This window comes from Bidens hawaiensis, unplaced genomic scaffold, assembly GCF_021521415.1.
Source record: "Bidens hawaiensis isolate Kalapana, Puna unplaced genomic scaffold, B.hawaiensis_p1.1 tig00011744_1, whole genome shotgun sequence".
Classification (NCBI taxonomy): domain Eukaryota; kingdom Viridiplantae; phylum Streptophyta; class Magnoliopsida; order Asterales; family Asteraceae; genus Bidens; species Bidens hawaiensis.
This window is the reverse complement of record NW_027491930.1, coordinates 567,789-586,171: the sequence shown is the minus strand read 5'-3', so window position 1 is coordinate 586,171 and position 18,383 is coordinate 567,789. Positions and strand designations below refer to the sequence as shown.

The 18,383-nt window shown below is 33.8% G+C and overlaps 1 pseudogene across 1 annotated transcript; it reads right to left on the bottom strand.

Moving 5' to 3' along the window:
* Nucleotides 1-361: 361 nt before the first annotated feature.
* Nucleotides 362-4,341, bottom strand: LOC143538867 (protein NSP-INTERACTING KINASE 1-like; annotated as a pseudogene). The gene is made up of 11 exons (XR_013136326.1): nt 4,242-4,341; nt 4,028-4,160; nt 3,877-3,948; nt 3,647-3,790; nt 3,477-3,548; nt 3,297-3,356; nt 3,107-3,204; nt 2,869-3,015; nt 2,283-2,624; nt 1,351-1,730; nt 362-721 (listed from the first exon to the last, which is right to left on the bottom strand). The product of XR_013136326.1 is annotated as a protein NSP-INTERACTING KINASE 1-like (transcript).
* Nucleotides 4,342-18,383: the final 14,042 nt, after the last annotated feature.

The window sequence follows — 18,383 nt, the reverse complement described above, 5'->3', positions numbered from 1 at the left end:
TCGCAAATGTGACCAAACCTTAGGGACGATTTTGACATTTTACTCATATAATAAAGAAAGAGTGAAAAGACATGTCTACCCCTGAGGCCCTGACTTAACGATTCAATTTGACGGGGTTGGTGATTAGGATGTAATTAACAATAATTGAGAAACACGAATGGTCCATATGCATGAAATAAACTTTTTAGACTAAATTCGCATTATTTGTCAAACCACAAGGACGAAAATGACAATTTACTCTAAGGATAATGATGATCATATTGCCTTGTGTTTTTAACGTTATTAACTTTGCTAGATAAGAGTTATCTACAAGTACAAATAAACAATTTAAAAATTAACAAGCAAAAGTAACAAAACCATGCAAACAAAACCAAAACTAAATACACTTTGAATAATTTCATCTAGGGCCGGATAGTTCTATGGCTTGGCCTAGTAACGAAGAGTCATCGGTGAGATCGGAATATCTTTCTGACGAGGAAAGCTCCGGCGTTCTATGCTTTCCGGTGGACTCAATCCCTTGTGAAGCTTCCCATCTCTCTGCCAGCCCGTCACCTTCAAGCATTCGTACAACTTCCGACATCTTTGGCCTGTGGCCGGGAAGATATTGTGTGCATAATAATGCCACTTTTACAAGCTCCTCTAACTCCATTTTATCGTAGTTTTTGTCTAAATCTTTGTCGACTAATATCTCTAGTTTCTTTTCTAGGTTGATCTTTTTAACCTGAAACAAATGTACAAGTTTACTACCTAGTATTGCTATGTAAACTATACTTGTGTTCCCAAAAATGTTTTTCATGTATTGACACTTTAGATTCATGTGGTTCTTAAAATATTATTGATCTACTATAAAACCATGGTTTCAAAATATTTTAAACTTATATTAAAAAACAAAACTACCTAGTAAAATCCAACTCAAAAGAAATTACCAAAGTAGAATTTTGATCAATAAAGTATAAAGTATTTCCAGGTGATTACAACTGTTGAAACCGACTGAACAGGCTAGACTAACGCAAATCAGCCTGTTCAATCGGTTTAACAGTTTGATTCACAGTTTTGGAATTTCGGCGTGTGCTTTTGTTGTTTATTTAATTTTTAGTTTTAGAATACGCTTTATGCATACGTATAATATTCGTAAACCATGTTTATTATTTAAATAATTTTACGCACGCCTAACTATTAATTTTTTATTTTACTTTATTTTATTTCTTGGCATAAAAACCAGTTCAAACTAATCCATTTGGGCCGCTTCAGTTTTCTGTTTTTCAAAACTGTAGTTGATAATTCGACGCAAAATTCTAGTGTAACTGAAGCGGACCTTGAACATCCCTCCCTAGAGCTTACAAGCCTTACCCATTCAAGCATAGCCCCTTTTTGATTTGCAGCCTTGCCGAACTCTAGAGCCCTTTGTCCTGTGATGAGTTCGAGTAAAAGAATCCCGAAGCCAAAAACATCAGTTTTCTCATATGACTGACCCGTCGAGAGGTACTCAGGTGCAATATGGCCCACAGTGCCTCGAACCGCAGTGGTTACATGAGAATCTTGGTGGTCCAAAAGCTTAGCCAGCCCGAAGTCGCCAACAACTGCCTCACAACAATCATCAAGCAATATATTTGCAGCCTTCACATCCCTATGAATAATTTTTGGGTCACATTGTTCATGAAGGTACAACAACCCCCTTCCTGCCCCTAAAGCAATTTTCTTCCTTATGCCCCAATCCAACACCGGTTTTGCTGGCAAAAGTACAATAACACAATGCATGCATGAGTCTTGATTTATGCCCATATTATCAAAATTTCTTGTAACTTAAAAACAAGTAATGACCCATATGAAAAAAGTGAAAATGCACATTAACCATGAAGAAAGTAAATCTTTTTACGAACAAAGTAAAACAAATAATGCAGGGCCGTCTCCAAGAATTGTTAAAAAAATTTTGACCGAAGGCGAAAAATATTTGGGCAGTAAAAGGGGTATTTTTTTGGGTTTAAACAATTTCATTTTTAAATGGACTTTACTTAGTTATGATTTGGGTTGTGTAAAAAACTTTATGTAAAAAAATAGGGTTAAAATGTCCAAAGTGAGGCTTGAATCTGCAACCTTTTGGTTGAAAGTCATACCAGGCTAACGGTTGTGTAATTAAGTTTAAACATTAAATATACATATTGTTTTTCATAAAAATATATATATATAATTTGAAAAATAAAATAAAATTCGGGCCTCGCGGGGTGTCGGGCGGGGTCCGTCGACCACCCGGCCTTCCCTTAGAGCCAGCCAATAATGCATACCCTTGAGACGAGAAGCGACACTGCCATTGGGCATATACGGGTAGACTAAGAGCTTTTCGGTTGGAGTCATGCAAAAGCCATATAATCTGAGGAGATTGCGGTGCACTGCTAGGCTGATCATCTGAACCTCGGTTTGGAATTACCGTTCACCGCCAGCAACACCGCCATCTTTCAGCCGCTTGACCGCCACCAATGTGCCATCTTGGAGTGTCCCTTTGTACACATGCCCAAAACCTCCTTTTCCCAATATGTTCTTGTTGCTGAAATTATGTGTTGCAATTTGAAGTTCCCTGAATTGAAACTTTCTTAAATTCCCTAGTGAAACTTCTTCTTGATTCTTATCTGCAATGTAGTTTTGAGTTTTGATCAAATAGATTACACATTGACTAGTCAAAGCAAGCAATTTCTACTTTGAAACTGCCACCAACTTTTTGCATTTTTGAGGAAGTTATGATAATCAGACTAAAATTTGTAAAAGGTTTTACAAATGGAAGGATGCATATGATAAATTCATCACAACATCCACCTCAATTTTGATTTTGAAAAATCACATATTTGACCTCAAAAGTCAAAACAAGTCACAAACCTTTAACATCAAAGAAAGGTCCATGATCACGCGTTCGCCTCCACCATAACAATGCCAGCCCGAAAACAAGAAGCACGATGCATCCAAGGCTTAAACCAATTGCAAGAGCCATTTTACGAGTTTTTGTTCTTGATGAGGTGTTAGCACCTTCAAATTACGACCAAATCGAACATAAAATATCCGTTTAAGTCACTAAAGCATTTAAGTGTTGAAGATGATTATAATCAATTAGTCATACTCTGTGTGGTATTTAATGGCATAGAGATTGGCAGAAGTGTCATTCCATAGCATTCTTGATCAGATCCTGTTGGGCACATCAAAGGGTTCCCAATAATGCTGCAATTAATATAACTTTAGATATCTATTTGGTGTCATATTATCTCATAAATGCATTAGCTTATTGTATCGTACAGGTTAAAGAAACTAACTTGAAAGTCTTGGAAGGAAATCTTGGAACAGGGCCACTCAAGTTATTAAAAGACAAATCTCTGCATTAACCACAAAAAATAAAAATAAAAATAATAAAATAAAAGACTTTATACAAATAAACATTGATGATTTAAATCATAATATTATGGGCAAAATATACAGAAAATAAGGAATCATACACAAATGCAAGTTGGGTCATGTTAGCTACTGATTCTGGAATTGGCCCTGAAAGACTGTTATTATTTAGCCTCCTGAAACAGTTCACAAGTTAGATTTCAAGAAACAACATAAAACAAGAACCCAAACAAAATATTTAATCTTTTAATATTCATTATCTGGATAATCATACATGTTCTGAAGGGCTGCCAAGTAACCCAAAGAAGATGGGATTTCATTGGTGAAATGATTATCAGAAAGATCAAGTGTTTGCAGCATCTTCAGTTTACCAATTTCTCTAGGGATTGACCCTGTAATGTTATTATTCTGCAACAATCTGCATCAAGATTCAACCTTTTTTAAAATCCTATTTTATTATTTTTTTTAATATGATACTGTAAATATGTTATTGATTATACTTACACAATTTGAAGATTGGTGAGATTGCCAATGCTAGGAGAAAGTGTTCCAGACAAACTTTGACTAGGTGTTCCTCTGAAAACAATCAAGATTATACATATCTATACACTCAAATACACTTTTTAGTATGTGAATATTATGAGGAAAACCTTACAAGCCAATGACTAAACTCTGAGCAGAGCAGGTGACCATGGTCCAACTACAAGGATCAACAGCATCAGCATCCCAGTTTTCAAGAACACCATGAGGGTCCAACAATGAAGCTTTGATACCCATCAAAGCTTGAACTGTAAACCACAATACCCATATGAAAAAATTCATCTTTTAGTGTTCTAAAACAAGAACTCATGAAAAAGATTAGGATTCACCTTCAAAGTTAACACCTTTAGGTGAAAGCAAGCCATTTAAGCAGACCCAAAGCCATAAAAACAAGAAAGAAAACAGAGCAATCTTTCTTTGTCCTCTCATTTCAGTACAAAGATTTGAATAGATTTTGTTTGGTTGGATGGAAGTATGTGACTATGTGCTGAGTTTTTGAAACTTGATGATGATCATTTTCCACAAGGATCTAAAAACCAAGAAAAAGATATATGAACTCTGTATTTGTTGTTTTGTTGTAGTAGAAAGAGAATTTAGCATGCCTCTTTGTTACTATTGGAAGGGATTAAGGAAAATAAAAAATAAAGGAAATTTAAAAAAAAAAAATTAACCGCCAACAAACATAGCATAGGTACTTCGTACGGGGTGATCCAATGGCTAAAGGTCACCGCCGGCTGGCCCAACCCAGCCGTTCGGAGCCCTTAAGCGCCTCCAAGTTATCTCCAGTTCCGGAGAAAACTCACCCGCACGAAGGTCCACTGGTAGTAAAACCCGGATGCCTTCGGGATCGAACTGGAGATAACAAAAATCACAGTCTTTCTTCATAGAGCCATCCATGTCTCCCCAAAATGTTACAATGGGTCTCCATTTGAAGTTGTTACTATGAAATTTATGGAAAAAAATTTATTTTTTAATTTGGGTATATTAAATTAGATTAATCCAAAGGACAAAGAAGAAAACATGAAATTGATGGGTTTTATGATCACAAGTCATGTTATAGTCTAGATATGTGTTCTTGAGTTTTATAGTTTGTTAATGGACAATGAGGAATCAAACATTCCCTGAGTTTGGCCATTTAACATAATCACAAAATCCATGTTTGTTAAAATTACATGGAATTTGAGAATCTCAAAGACAGTTGAAGAAAACATGAAATTGATGGGTTTTATGATCACAAGTCATGTTATAGTCTAGATATGTGTTCTTGAGTTTTATAGTTTGTTAATGGACAATGAGGAATCAAACATTCCCTGAGTTTGGCCATTTAACATAATCACAAAATCCATGTTTGTTAAAATTACATGGAATTTGAGAATCTCAAAGACAGTTGAACACCTTGAAATTGGTATTTTTGGCGGTAGGGGTTGGTAGGGGATGTATATTAATTTATTTATTGATAATTGTATTAGTTACTAATAGTAAGTGAACACTTAACAAGGGTACAAATGATATATATAAGCCTAGGTGTTAGTGGCTTGAGAATGAAGCCGCGAACGTAGGTGGTGTGACCATATAGATGGCTTACACTAGGGCTGTTCACGAGTCGAGCTCGAGTCAAGTCAGGGTGTTTTCGAGCTCGGGCTCGAAACTAAACGGGGTAACTTAGTTAGGCTCTAACTTGATTTTGAAGTTAAATGAGCTTAAGATCGAGCCCACGAGCCGAGCCATGACTCAAGCCGAGCCAGAGTCGATTTTGGCTCGGTTACAAAAATGATCCAAATCAGCCCAGGATGTTTCAAATCAACTTTTTATAGCTAGTTTCAATCGAACTTTTTTCGAGCGAGCCACGAGCCCGAGCTTCGAGCCTCAAGCTTTTTGAACAGCCTTAGCGTACACCACAATGCTATGGCGTGATGGGAGCCGCCAATGGCTAGGCGCCAGCCCACTCGCTGAAGAAATGGAGTCGTTGGGCATGGGTTTGCGTGAAGAGAGGCGTTGGGGGTGCCGTTGGAGGGTTAAAAAAATGTTTTTTTTAAAATTTTTATCTATATAACAACCCTTTTAACCTTCAAAAATTACGCACAATCTCAAGTTCTATCTACATTATTTTACAAATCTATCAAAATCTCCATTTCTCTCTACCCGATCTACCTTACTTTATAAAAAAAATGGATCAAGGATGGTTATTACCGACCGAATATGGCTTTTGGTCAAGACAACGACGTCTATAACACCGACTTAGAGCATAACTTGAGTCAAATACCTCCACCATCTCCTGAATTTGTTATTCCGGATACGCAATAGCCTCGTAAGGTGGTCGCCAAGGGCAAACGAGTGCAAAAAAAGAAAAAAAAAGGCCAAGGAGGAGATTGAGGCTCAAGCCGAGCGGCCTAGGAGGTCGTTTCAAAAAGAAGAGCAACACCTTGAACGCCGGAGCAGAAAACGACTTTGTGTCGTGTTTGGATTGAAATATCTCAAGATCGAGAAGCATGTATTTTATATAACTTTTTTTAGGTTTCTTATAAAATTTTAAAAATATATTTTTTAACATCTTTTAACCTTTTTTTATTGTAGCGGACTATCAAATGCGCAATATATTTTGGGTCAAAGTGCGAGAGTTGTTCTACATGTTGGTGGGAAGTAGAGAACGTACGGGCAATATGTTATCAGGAAGGTGGTCCGAAACTCGCAATTTTGTCGGACTGTTTACGAATTTACATAATAGAGCAATCATCGTATGTGAGCGAGCGGGAATGATGATCGTCAAGTCTATCGATTCACCTGCGATGAATGGAAAGCCAAAGTGTTGAATAAATACTGGATGGTAAAAACGTGGGATGAGGACTACTTGTGAAAAATACTTAGGTTGTGCTCAAAGGGTTGAGTTAGTTGCACCGGACGAGGGTGGCTCAATGCCAAAGCGTACGAAAACTACTTCATCCAGTGCATACAGGGCCAACCCAATCATTTTGGTGGCCCTAAGTGAACAAAAAATTGAGGCCTTTTAAAAAATATTTGGATTCATACTTTTCAATTTTTCTTCTATTTAGCTTCTCATTATAACATAAGCTTGACAATATTTGACTTTAAAAAAGAAATTAAAAAAACAACCAAAATATAAATGTGTTGGGACACGACATGAAAATAACTTGATTGGAGATATTGAAAAACATAGTTGACAACAGTGACAATTTAAACATGACCATTTACAAGTATAATGTTCATATATCATTCAAAATATTAGAAATAATGAGTGTCTTCACTAATATAAATAATGTTGAATTTTAATCTTCTAAATTTGTTTTTTTTTTTTGCCTACAATTAAAAACAATCCAGGTTATTGAGTGAATCAATAGAGTTAATTCTTGTTCCTTACCTATACCAATACTGGATTAGTAACCAGTGAAATCCCTAGATAAAATTTAGTGAACTACTAAAGCTATCAGTGTGATTGATCAGACAAGTACCAAGTGTTTCGGTATACTTCTTTCATTTTCGAATTTGCTTGGGACAAGCCCTAGCATTAGTCTAAGTTCGTTGACCGCGTAAGGGTGATTTATCTTGATGACGAATTCCATGATAACAAGAAATATAAATTAATCATTTGATGTCTGCTCGTTCTCCCCTCTTCAATTCCTAGTGAACAACATGATCTTGACCTATCATTTGTTCAATTTGGCCGATCGGATATTTAGTTAATTCTTTTATCTATATGTTCCTACTGATACCTAATCGATAACGTAAGGTCATCTAAATCTTCATCTTGTTCAATCTTTACACATTAACACTTGTAGCATGTTTAAAATAGTAAATTTGTCAACACGTATGTTGGTGTGTTTTCATAAGTTTTGTGTATATATACTTAGTACTTGAAAACGACAATTCACATGTGATCCGATGTAATTAACCAAACATAAAAGTAATGAAAAAAAATAAAAATAAAAGTCCCGTTCTATTTGGCACAAAGCACAATATATTAAGGATAATGAGGACCTCTATTGTATTCGACACAAGGCCGAATTAGTAAGAGGCATGGGTACGTACCGACTCTCCCTCCCATTGCGAGTATGTGTATGAGTATGTGTCTCTATCAACAATAAAGCAAACGTATAGCACTTAGTCATGTAAAGCATAATCGATCATGAATTGAAAAAATAGCATATGAACACATATATGTGCATTGTAGTGAAATGAATGAACATTGTAACTTTGAACATGCTACACTCCAAAATGTAAAAAAAAAAAAAAAAAAATTAAAACGGATTTATGAAACTCACATGAATTATAGATGCAGTAACTGGTAGGTGGTTTAAGCAAGTTAGTAGATTCTGCAAGGATTCCTGGTTATTTGGCCTATATTTAAATGTATGAACAAAATAAATAACCTAACGACAAATAACGAATAAAAACAATAAAACGGATTTATAACAGGTTTGGAATTAATAAAGCTTTGAGAAATTTATATATAATAAAAATGTAATTTTAAATATTAAAAAAATTATATTTAATTTTTAAACAAGAAGTTATTTAAATATACGATATATATATATATATATATATATATATATATATATATATATATAGTTGTGTGTGTGTATTTAGTTATGGAAAAGTTAAATGGAAAATTTTATTTTCAAAGTTTAACGGGTAGGAATTGGTATTGGTTTACCAAAGAATATTAAAGGAATAAAGATTTAAAAAAATAAATAAATAAAATAAAATAACAAAACCGGGCCTAGAGGACTTGAACCTGCAGCCTCAACGCAAATGCCCTGGCCATATGGGCCAGTGTTCATCCTGAGTAGAAGAGGGAAACAATAATACTTATACAGAGTTGATCAGCTCCTCATTTAACTAATAGAAAACATAAATATAATAATAATATACTTGTGTAGTTGTTACAGCATGAACAATAGTAACTGCGACAGAGAAGGATGTAGACGGCATATTGTCAGCTTGGTCGGTTCCAATTTTGAATGCGTAGTTAAGGATGGGCTTTATGGTTTCTTGATGAAACCGTGAGAGAGAGGGGGAGAGAGAGAGAGGAACACGAAAACTTTTATGTTTGTGTGATTAGGTTATGATATTAATCTAGTTCTCTCTTTATATGCATCCAAGAGTATATCCTTCATTAGCTAGTAAGGGTAATATTCATCACTAATTGCCAAACTAGTATATAATAAGGTATGTCAATAATTTGATTTAATATAATGTAAATGATTACAAAGAAGATTTTTGGTAGAATGCTAATTGAGAAGGCTAAGTAAGCAATGAATCGTGGAGAAAGCCCTTTGGTTCTCTTAACTTAGTTTAAGTAAGAAAGACAGTCTGATTTCCCATGCCGAAAGATCACTCTAGTTTAGTACTTTTCATTTTTTTTCCTTTTCTTCTTTAATAATGTAAGCTTTAATCAATGAGACTGTCATTATCTGAACTTGAAATTGTTCAGATAAGCAAGAAGACAGTCCTTAATTTGAGCATGGTTCTGCCTAGGGTAATTTTTTTGACATAAATATAGTATATGTTTGGTAAGAAGTCACAGTAGTACCGATCTTCCTTTCCTAAATCTCAATATCATTTTGTATGACAACATATAAATAAATACTTGTTTGATATTTATTCTTATATTTTCAAAATCCTCTATCATTCTTGTTATGTTTTTGGCATACCATGTTATAATTTGAAATACATATAAAAAATTATTAGCGCCGGGTAACATCACTCAAAAGTTTAGATCCATCTCTAATCGGAGTATGGAATAGAGATTATTATTTTCTTTAAAATAAAATTTAAATATGTTTTTTCTTTAAAATAATACTCCACTTTCCATAATTCATAGTGAAACTCAAACCCTTGGCCTTCCAAAGAGGAGGAACCTTACAACACACTGATATAACACCAGACTAAAAATTATTTTATTAAAAGTTAAATATGTTAAAATAGCCTTTTTAAACTTAGCTCATGGAGCAAAAAGGTTTATCGCACCTAAGAACCAACTTTGTTTTAATTTCCATTTTGGCTTTAGACTTAAAATGTTATCAAGAAAAAACATTAAACTCTACTAAGATTTTAATTTAGGGTAATACAAAGCAATTTTAATTGATCCAATTTGGGCCATACTGCATTGAAAGTCTACTTTGTTCATGAGTTTTATAAATGATGACCAAATTAGAATCTAGATTAATATTACTTGGTATTCTTCATTATGAATGAATAGTTTGTGCTTTGTGCAAGGAGCAGGTGGGGATGTAAATAGACCAAGCATAACAATCCAAAATTACAAAGGGGTCAAAGTGCAAATTTAAAAAATCCATCACATATATATAGACAAATCTGGCCTGTGAAAAAGCATGCTTTGTTGTTTGTACCTGAATGTTGTACACGTTGTGCGTTTGTAGTGGTAGTCGATGTCATAAACATAGGGTTATGTCACAAACACAGTGATGACAAAAATGCTCCATTTTACTTTTCTAGTCCCTCAAGATTCATCAACGTATACAATTTAAGTTCCTTTACTTGTGTAGTTATACAATTTAATTTTGAGTATGCTCATCAGAGCATTCTAAGCAATGTTATATATATATCTCTCTCTATAATTACATTAGAAAATACTATACTTTCTTTCTTTTATTTTAATTAAATAATATTATTTTACACTTTTATCATTATATTTTCTCTCTTCTTCACTCACATTCACTTTCAAAAAACATTAAAAAATTATAGAGGATGAACAATGTTTCTCCAAATTTACTCATCAACAAAAGTTTCTCTATCTCCTTCACTTACAACTACTCTATAGAATATAGAGATCCCACTTATAAAAATTTAAAGGTATGTTTGGTTGGAGGTAATGGAATAGAAAGGGAATGGAAGAATGAATGGAATGGACAAATGAATGAAATAGATAATTACTATTCCTTTGTCTTGTTTAGTTAGTATATAGAAATGAAATGAATTATTACTTTATTTTATATGGTATCCACAAAAAAATATAGGAATGAACTAGAAATAATAAAAATACTCCTATCTCAAAATAAGTTTTTGTACCAAAATAAAAAAATGAAATGGCGATGATGGTGGTAACTCCGGTGACGACAATGGTGGTGGCGATGGCGACAGTGGTGGTGGTGGTGGCGGCGTTCAAGCGGTAGGGCAGTGATTGTGGTGGCGATGGTGGTGGTGGTGGGGTTGCGATGGTCAAGCGGTGGTGGTAGCATTGGTGGTCAGGTGGTGCCAGTCAGGTGGTGGTGGTCATGCAGCGACAATGGTGGTGACGGTGTTAGTTAGGCGGCGACAGTGACAATAGTTGCGGTGGTTATGGTGACGATGCTAGTGGTGGCAGCGTCGATGGTGGCGGTCAGTGGAGGTGGTTGCGGCGGAGGCGATGGTGGCAGTCAGTGGTGGTGGCGGCGATGGTAGTGGTGGTGGTGGCGACGGTAGCGGTGGTAGTTTTTATTAGGGTGGTGCGAAGAAAGTATAGTGAAGAGGAACGAAATGAAAAAAAAAAAAAAAGAGGTGAGAAGGAATGGTTTTAAAGAATGTAATTTAATATGTAATGACTGATTCCATTCAATTTAACAAGCAACACCATTTTTTTTTCATTTCCGAATCATTCCATTCCTCCTACCGTTCATGCGTATCAAACATCACCTAAAAGACCTGCTGACAATGCTCTCAGTAACTAATCAATGTCACTTTAAAACTGAATTTGTAATTTATGAAAATAAAACAAATTCACCCTAACTTGATTTTACTATATTAGATCATGTTGTAATTAATATTATGAGATATATTATTATCCAAAACCAACATTTTTTTTTAGTTAAACGTGGTTCATAAGATTTAGTTAATAATAACTTTAGTATAAAAACTATCTTTCTTTTGATTAGACCCTAGAGATTTCAAATCTTGTTATTTTCGTCCATTTCACTAACCTCATTCATTTTTAACGTTAAGTCATCGTTCATATTCATTTTCTTTGATGATATAGATCGTTCGTACTCATACTTTCCTGTTTGCATTTAACATTACTTATATGCAGGGGCGGATGATGTAGATGGTTACGGGTTTACGGAAACTCGCTGAGTTTCAAAATTTTAACAGAGCACCTATATAAAGCATAAGAGTATACTCATATTAGTTATTAAGTGTACTTATACACAAAGGGAATCATTATCTAGTGTTAAATACCCCTACTAACGCTGGCTTCAGAGTTTAGCTTGGGCGTTTCCTTGGGAAACCATACCGCCGACTGCCACTTGATAGCCGTTGTGCCACCACAAGAGCAAAACTCTATGGCGTAACGCACGGTGGGACGAAAACCCGGGTGGGCTCAGGATTCAAACTGGCAACCTTTGCACAAAGCGTAGCTCAAATCCTTCATTGCCAATATCCACCCAAATATGACACAAGTGAGATTCGAACTTGAGTCTCCACTAGAGAACTCAAGCCTCTTACCATTAGGCCACAAGTGGGGGATATGTTTTTTTTCTCTCGAAATGCTAACAATTAATTAGGTTTTTTTACACTTTTACCCACCTAGTGGCTCAACGCCTTCACATCGTAGACCAGACAACACACAACCATCACAAGTGGGGGATATGTTTTTTTTTCTCGAAATGCTAACAATTAATTAGGTTTTTTTACACTTTTACCCACCTAGTGGCTCAACGCCTTCACATCGTAGACCAGACAACACACAACCATCACTAGTGGGGGATATGTTTTTTTTTTCTCGAAATGCTAACAATTAATTAGGGTTTTTTTACACTTTTACCCACCTAGTGGCTCAACGCCTTCACATCGTAGACCAAACAACACACAACCATCACGACTCAACTCCACCCTAGCGACCACCACCCTCCGCCAGCTGCCAGTGCCTCTTGCCGACCTGCCTTTTTTCCTCCCAACTCGACAGCTACCTCCGCTCACGGTAAGATTATTTTCATTTATATATTGATGTTTTGAGTTTGATGCCTAAATTGTAATTACCAAAACTTTTCTCTTAAAAAGACACTAGTGTTAATGCATTGTGCACCGACTTTTGTCTTCAAAATACACTAGTTTTGGTTGTTATACACTTATACCTGCCTCAACTCAATGCATTTTTCAGTTTGATGCATGTTTAGGTGTTTTTACAAATAGGACACTATGAATGTTTTTGTGATTAGAATTGGATACAACTCTTTACTTCGATAGATGACAGATTATTACTTTTTCTTAATTTATTAATAAACTTTTTTTCTCAATAGCTCTTGCTCAAGACTATTAAACCTTTCTTATTCAAGCTAATAAGTTGATAAAGTGCCATGTTTTAATATCTAATATTGATGTTTTTTTTTGTTTTTTTATCGTGTTTTTATAATATGATAAACCTTAACAAACCGAACTCTCAAACTGACTCGAACAGTGAATCTACGGGAAAAAAATTCTTGAATCCGCCCCTGCTTTTACGTTTAATTAGGTTCTTCTTATTCGTTCGTTCACCCTCTGAGTCAGCCTAATGCTTTAAAATAATAAGTCTGAGTATTTACTTTTTCAATTTCTAGTCAATACTATTATTTTATAACATTTTCAAATAGATAAACTGGTGTTGTACCAGTTTTGCCCTCCAATGGATGCATAACGTGATACTTTTGGGAATTTATGACCTTCAAGTTTTATTCATATTCTAGTATTTATTTATTTGTTTTTATCACTAGATTTTCAGCTCCAATGTATATGACCAATTTTCTTAAAGAGTATGATTATAAACAAATGCTGGGACGAATGTATGCATGTTTTGATTTATTAAAATCAAGAATTAGCAAAATGGAATAAACCGAAGGTCCCCAAAGACAATTGAGAAAGAATCTAAGGAAACCAGAATGAAATTGACCAAACAGAAAGAAGGAAACAAGATGCCTTAAAATTGGGAAATGACAAAAATGTCCCCATTCATGGCTTATAACAGCTGGGCAAAGTTGTCTGCGAAAATCATACAAAATCCCTTCATAATTAAATTAAACTAGGATAGGTTTTTTAATCTAATAATTACTTCCATTAACCACAAGCAATTACAAAACTAAGGTGTTGTGAGTACTCAGCAATGGGCAACTTTGTCTTTCCTCGATTTTTTTTTTCAAATTAGTAGCTTTAATATAAAATAAATGGTTTTTAGGTATCTGATAAATGAGTAAATGAGATTTATGTGTCCAACCATCTAAGATATCTTGATTGAATTCCTCTCTTCTAGTGGCAGTCCACATAAGCAACGACGTGGAACGTTGGAAGTGATGACTGGATTAGCCATCTGAGATTGCTAAATCCAACCATATTCCCTTACTGACACGTGACAGCTCCATATGAGATCAGCTATTTTTTTAGAATGTCGACTTTCTTGTATTTAGGCAATGAAGGAATTGAGTTAGGCCTTTTACAAAAGTTGTCAGTTTAAACCCTGAGCCCACCAGAGTTTTCGTCCCACCATACGTTACGCTAGAGAGTTATGCTCTTGTGGTAGCACAACGACTGTCAAGTGGCAGCCGGTGATATGGTTTCCTAGGGGAACGCCCAAGTCAAACTCTGAAACTCAGCGTATGCCTGATTAAGACAACATAAGTATGCCAGAGTGGGGCAACGAGGCTCTCCAAATTTGGAGAGTACGGTAACCTAAATACAAGAAAGTCGTTCTAAAAAAATAGTTGGTCTCATATAGTGTTGCCACATGCCAGTAAAGGAATAAGGTTGGATCTAGCCATCTCAAATGGCTGATCCAGTCATCATACACTTCCACATTGTTGCTTACGTGGATTTCCATTAGGAAAGAGGAATCCAATCTAGCCATCTCAGATGACTGAACACTTAAATCTCATTTACTCTCTTATCAAATACCTAAAAACCACTATTTTTTATATTAAAGCTACCATTTAAAAAAATGGTCTTTCCTCCCTCTTAACACTATTGTTTCTTTACAATATATCCTTTTCTTGCTTGAAAACAATATAATACCTTTATCCAAAATTGAATCCTATGTGTTGTAAGCAATGGACAATTTTGTCTTTTCCTCCCTCTTTAACACTATTGTTTTTACATATATCATTTTGCTTGAAAATATATACCTTTATCTAAAACAGATTAACATACATAAATTGGGGAGGATTTCAGGTATATAATAGTTTTTCAATAACAAAAAACAAAATGAATCATTTTTATTATTTTTAAGAAATTATAAAGTATAAAAAATAGTTGCAACATTTATTCACCTTTTATAATATTCTAAAAACATAATAAAAAATTCGTTTGTTTGTAAAAGCTACACATTTGCAAATCGTGTTTAGGTTATATTGTTCTTACACGTGTATTGGTTAACATTTAAAAAAAATGTATGAATTAGTTTAATGGTTTCTTATACATAACATAGACATTTGTATGCAAAATTCGTTTGCTAAATTTTTAAAAAGTTAATTGCATAATGCTCTCGATAAGTTTTATGAACTTTTTGATATAAATTTGATAGAAAACTGAGTGGATTTCAAATACTATGTTTTTTTTATCATATAAACGGTTTTAACACGTGTTTGTAACTTCAATAAAATATATTTACACATTTTGGCAACCCAGCAACAATAAAAACAAGAAATATAACTGTTTTTTATTTAATGGTTGTGTTTTTAAATTGCTCGAGCTATAGATTTTTTTATCGCATTTTTGGTAGTTATTAATATTTTAGTAGGTTTTGTAATTGTTATTTTGTAACGGTTTTAATTATAAAAGTAGATCATTTATTTAAGTTACATGTTTTCTACCTTTTATTTTATAACTTGTTAAAATATAAAACTATTATGTGTATTTAAAAAAATACAAATGAAATACTATCGTGGAGTCATGCCCACCAAATGTAAAGATAAGCGGCAACTGATATGGCACTAATGTGACGGTGGAGTTCAAGAGGAACGTGCAATCACACTCTATGATTGTATGTGTAAGATTTTATTGGGTATATATGGTTGTTATTTATTTTTTCTCCTTTTTTTCAACAAGTTTTTTTTTTTTACTTTTACTCTACACCAATAATACACGTCTTTTCTTAAGTTTGAACATAAGACTTCCCATCTAACAGACATGTATTTCTATTAAGTGAGCTAGCTCCACACGACGATTATTAATGTAAAAACCACTTTAAAAAACTGTAAAAAAAATAAAATAATATTAAAACTTAGTGGCTTGTGTAATTAAAAATATTTATAACAAATTGCATCAAAACTTGAATACTATTACATTATTTATATCAAATTAAATAATTGATGGACTAGTTGTGTAACTTTTCATAGTTTAAAAGTTATGCTCGTACGGTTAGTTATATTCGATTTCGATATCCTGCCACTCGTGTTTAGATTTGGTTTGATAATGCTTATTTGCTATTGGGCCCACTAGTCATTTTGTGTTCCTTTGTACAACTGTACAAGTATTTCATGGTATGGTACAACCATTCATTGCGTTGCAAAAAGGTGATTGGAATTGAAAGGGGTCAAAGTTGGTCGTATATGAACTAGTAGAGAAGGACCACTAAAAGAAGCAAGGAAAGAAAGGAATAATAATGAGGTTAGAAAGAGATTTGATGAGAGTTTTTTATAGCAATTCACTTTCTTGTAGTTGTACATGAGTGTGGTAAAGTATTGTATTTCTTTGATAAGTGGTAATGAGTTTAAATTCTGTAAAATACAGGTTTGATGATTTTAGAAGTAAAATAGATGCAGAGTAAAGAGTGTGTTGCCGGTCATAGAAAAATGATTTGCCATAATAAGTTTACGGATAATAGAAGTTTCCAGAAACGAACTTGATTGAAAACCAAATATTAAACATTTGGATCGAAGACTAAGAACACCAAGTCTTTAATTTACGTTAGATACCAGTTGATACTTTAATAAGAAGTTGGGTTGGGTTTAATTGTGAACGAGAGACATAAATTAATATTATAACGACAACGATTGTTCTTAGCGACAGTATGCTTCTTCTACAACCTGACTGATTATCACGAAATTGCTAATTTGATTCATTTGAGGTGTGACCACTGAAGATGATTGGATTTGATAAGTGGGTAACCTTCCTCAATTGTTTATACGTTATCGATTGGCTTGATCATTTTCTATGTTTAAACTTAATTCAAGGTAACATCCACATTAATTTACGTTAGATACCAGTTGATCATTCTATATGACCAAGTTGGTTGATATCTTCACTAATTTCAAATTCACTTCTTTGTTGATCATCTAATTCACTCAATCACTCCTATAACATGTTATAGTTGCATATAATATAAAAGTTGTAGTGCTTGATCAATTAAAGGTTGGGTTAACGCATACCAATTGCTTGATGAAATGTTTGTTTGTGTTTCTTCTTCATCATCCTTATGTGTGTACATCAAAAACATTATCTTTTCTCATTCACATTAACTGGAGCATTTAATATTGCAGGTTGTTGGTTAATATATAACTCTATGTTCATTTACTTCTCATTCATAGGGTATGATAAGTATATGTTTTTTAGACACATACATTTTGTTTTACTTTTCATCTGCATATATAAGCATCGGGTAAGCGTAGTGGTACAAAGAATCAAATGCATTTGATACTCATACCATTTGGAACATAACTAAGCATTTTTGAATTTGTCAACCTTACCATTTGATGCATTGTTTGTTTGTATTTGTGAGTATATCTACTTAATATATATGGTGGCGGTTTCAAAAGGGAATCACAAAAAAGTGGAGAACTAGGAACCATATCTTTTACATATAAAAAATAATAAAAACATATTTTTACATGTAAAAAACACGTTTTTACATAATCTTTTTAGAGCTTTTACATATAAACACATATATAGAGAAGTCGTTTTCATAAAAAAATCAGCTAAAAAAAGGTTAAAAAATATAATTTTTAGAGCATTAAGTTTTTTTATTGAAATGTCTTCTACATGTATATAAGCAAAAGCTCCAAAAAAAGTTATGGTAAAACTAATTTTTTATTTGTGAAATCGAGATTTAGTGACCAACCCCTTACCCTAAGACTAAGTTTAGGGCTAAGTGAGGTTGGTTGGTATTGGGTAGTTTTAGTGACCACCCCTCTTACCCTAAGACTAAGTTTAATTCGTAACTTCAATAATGTCGATTAAATTAAGATACACTTAATACGTTTTTTTTTGTTTATATCATATCATTTTTATATGATAAATAAATGAAGTAGTTTAGAAAGAACAAAAAGAGCTCATGGATTCATATTGTGTGGGTTCTGGTGTTCAAGACCTTCTAAAAATGATCAGACCTCTAAACCAAAGCAAGTCAACTTGTTTGAAATCCAAAATTTTAGATACGGTTTAGGTTTTACGGTTTGGTCGGGTTTGAAAAAAAAAATCTTTTTCATATCTTTGAAATACGTAATTATGCATATGTATTTGATTACCGTTTCCAAAAACCATAGCTAACATTTCGACCC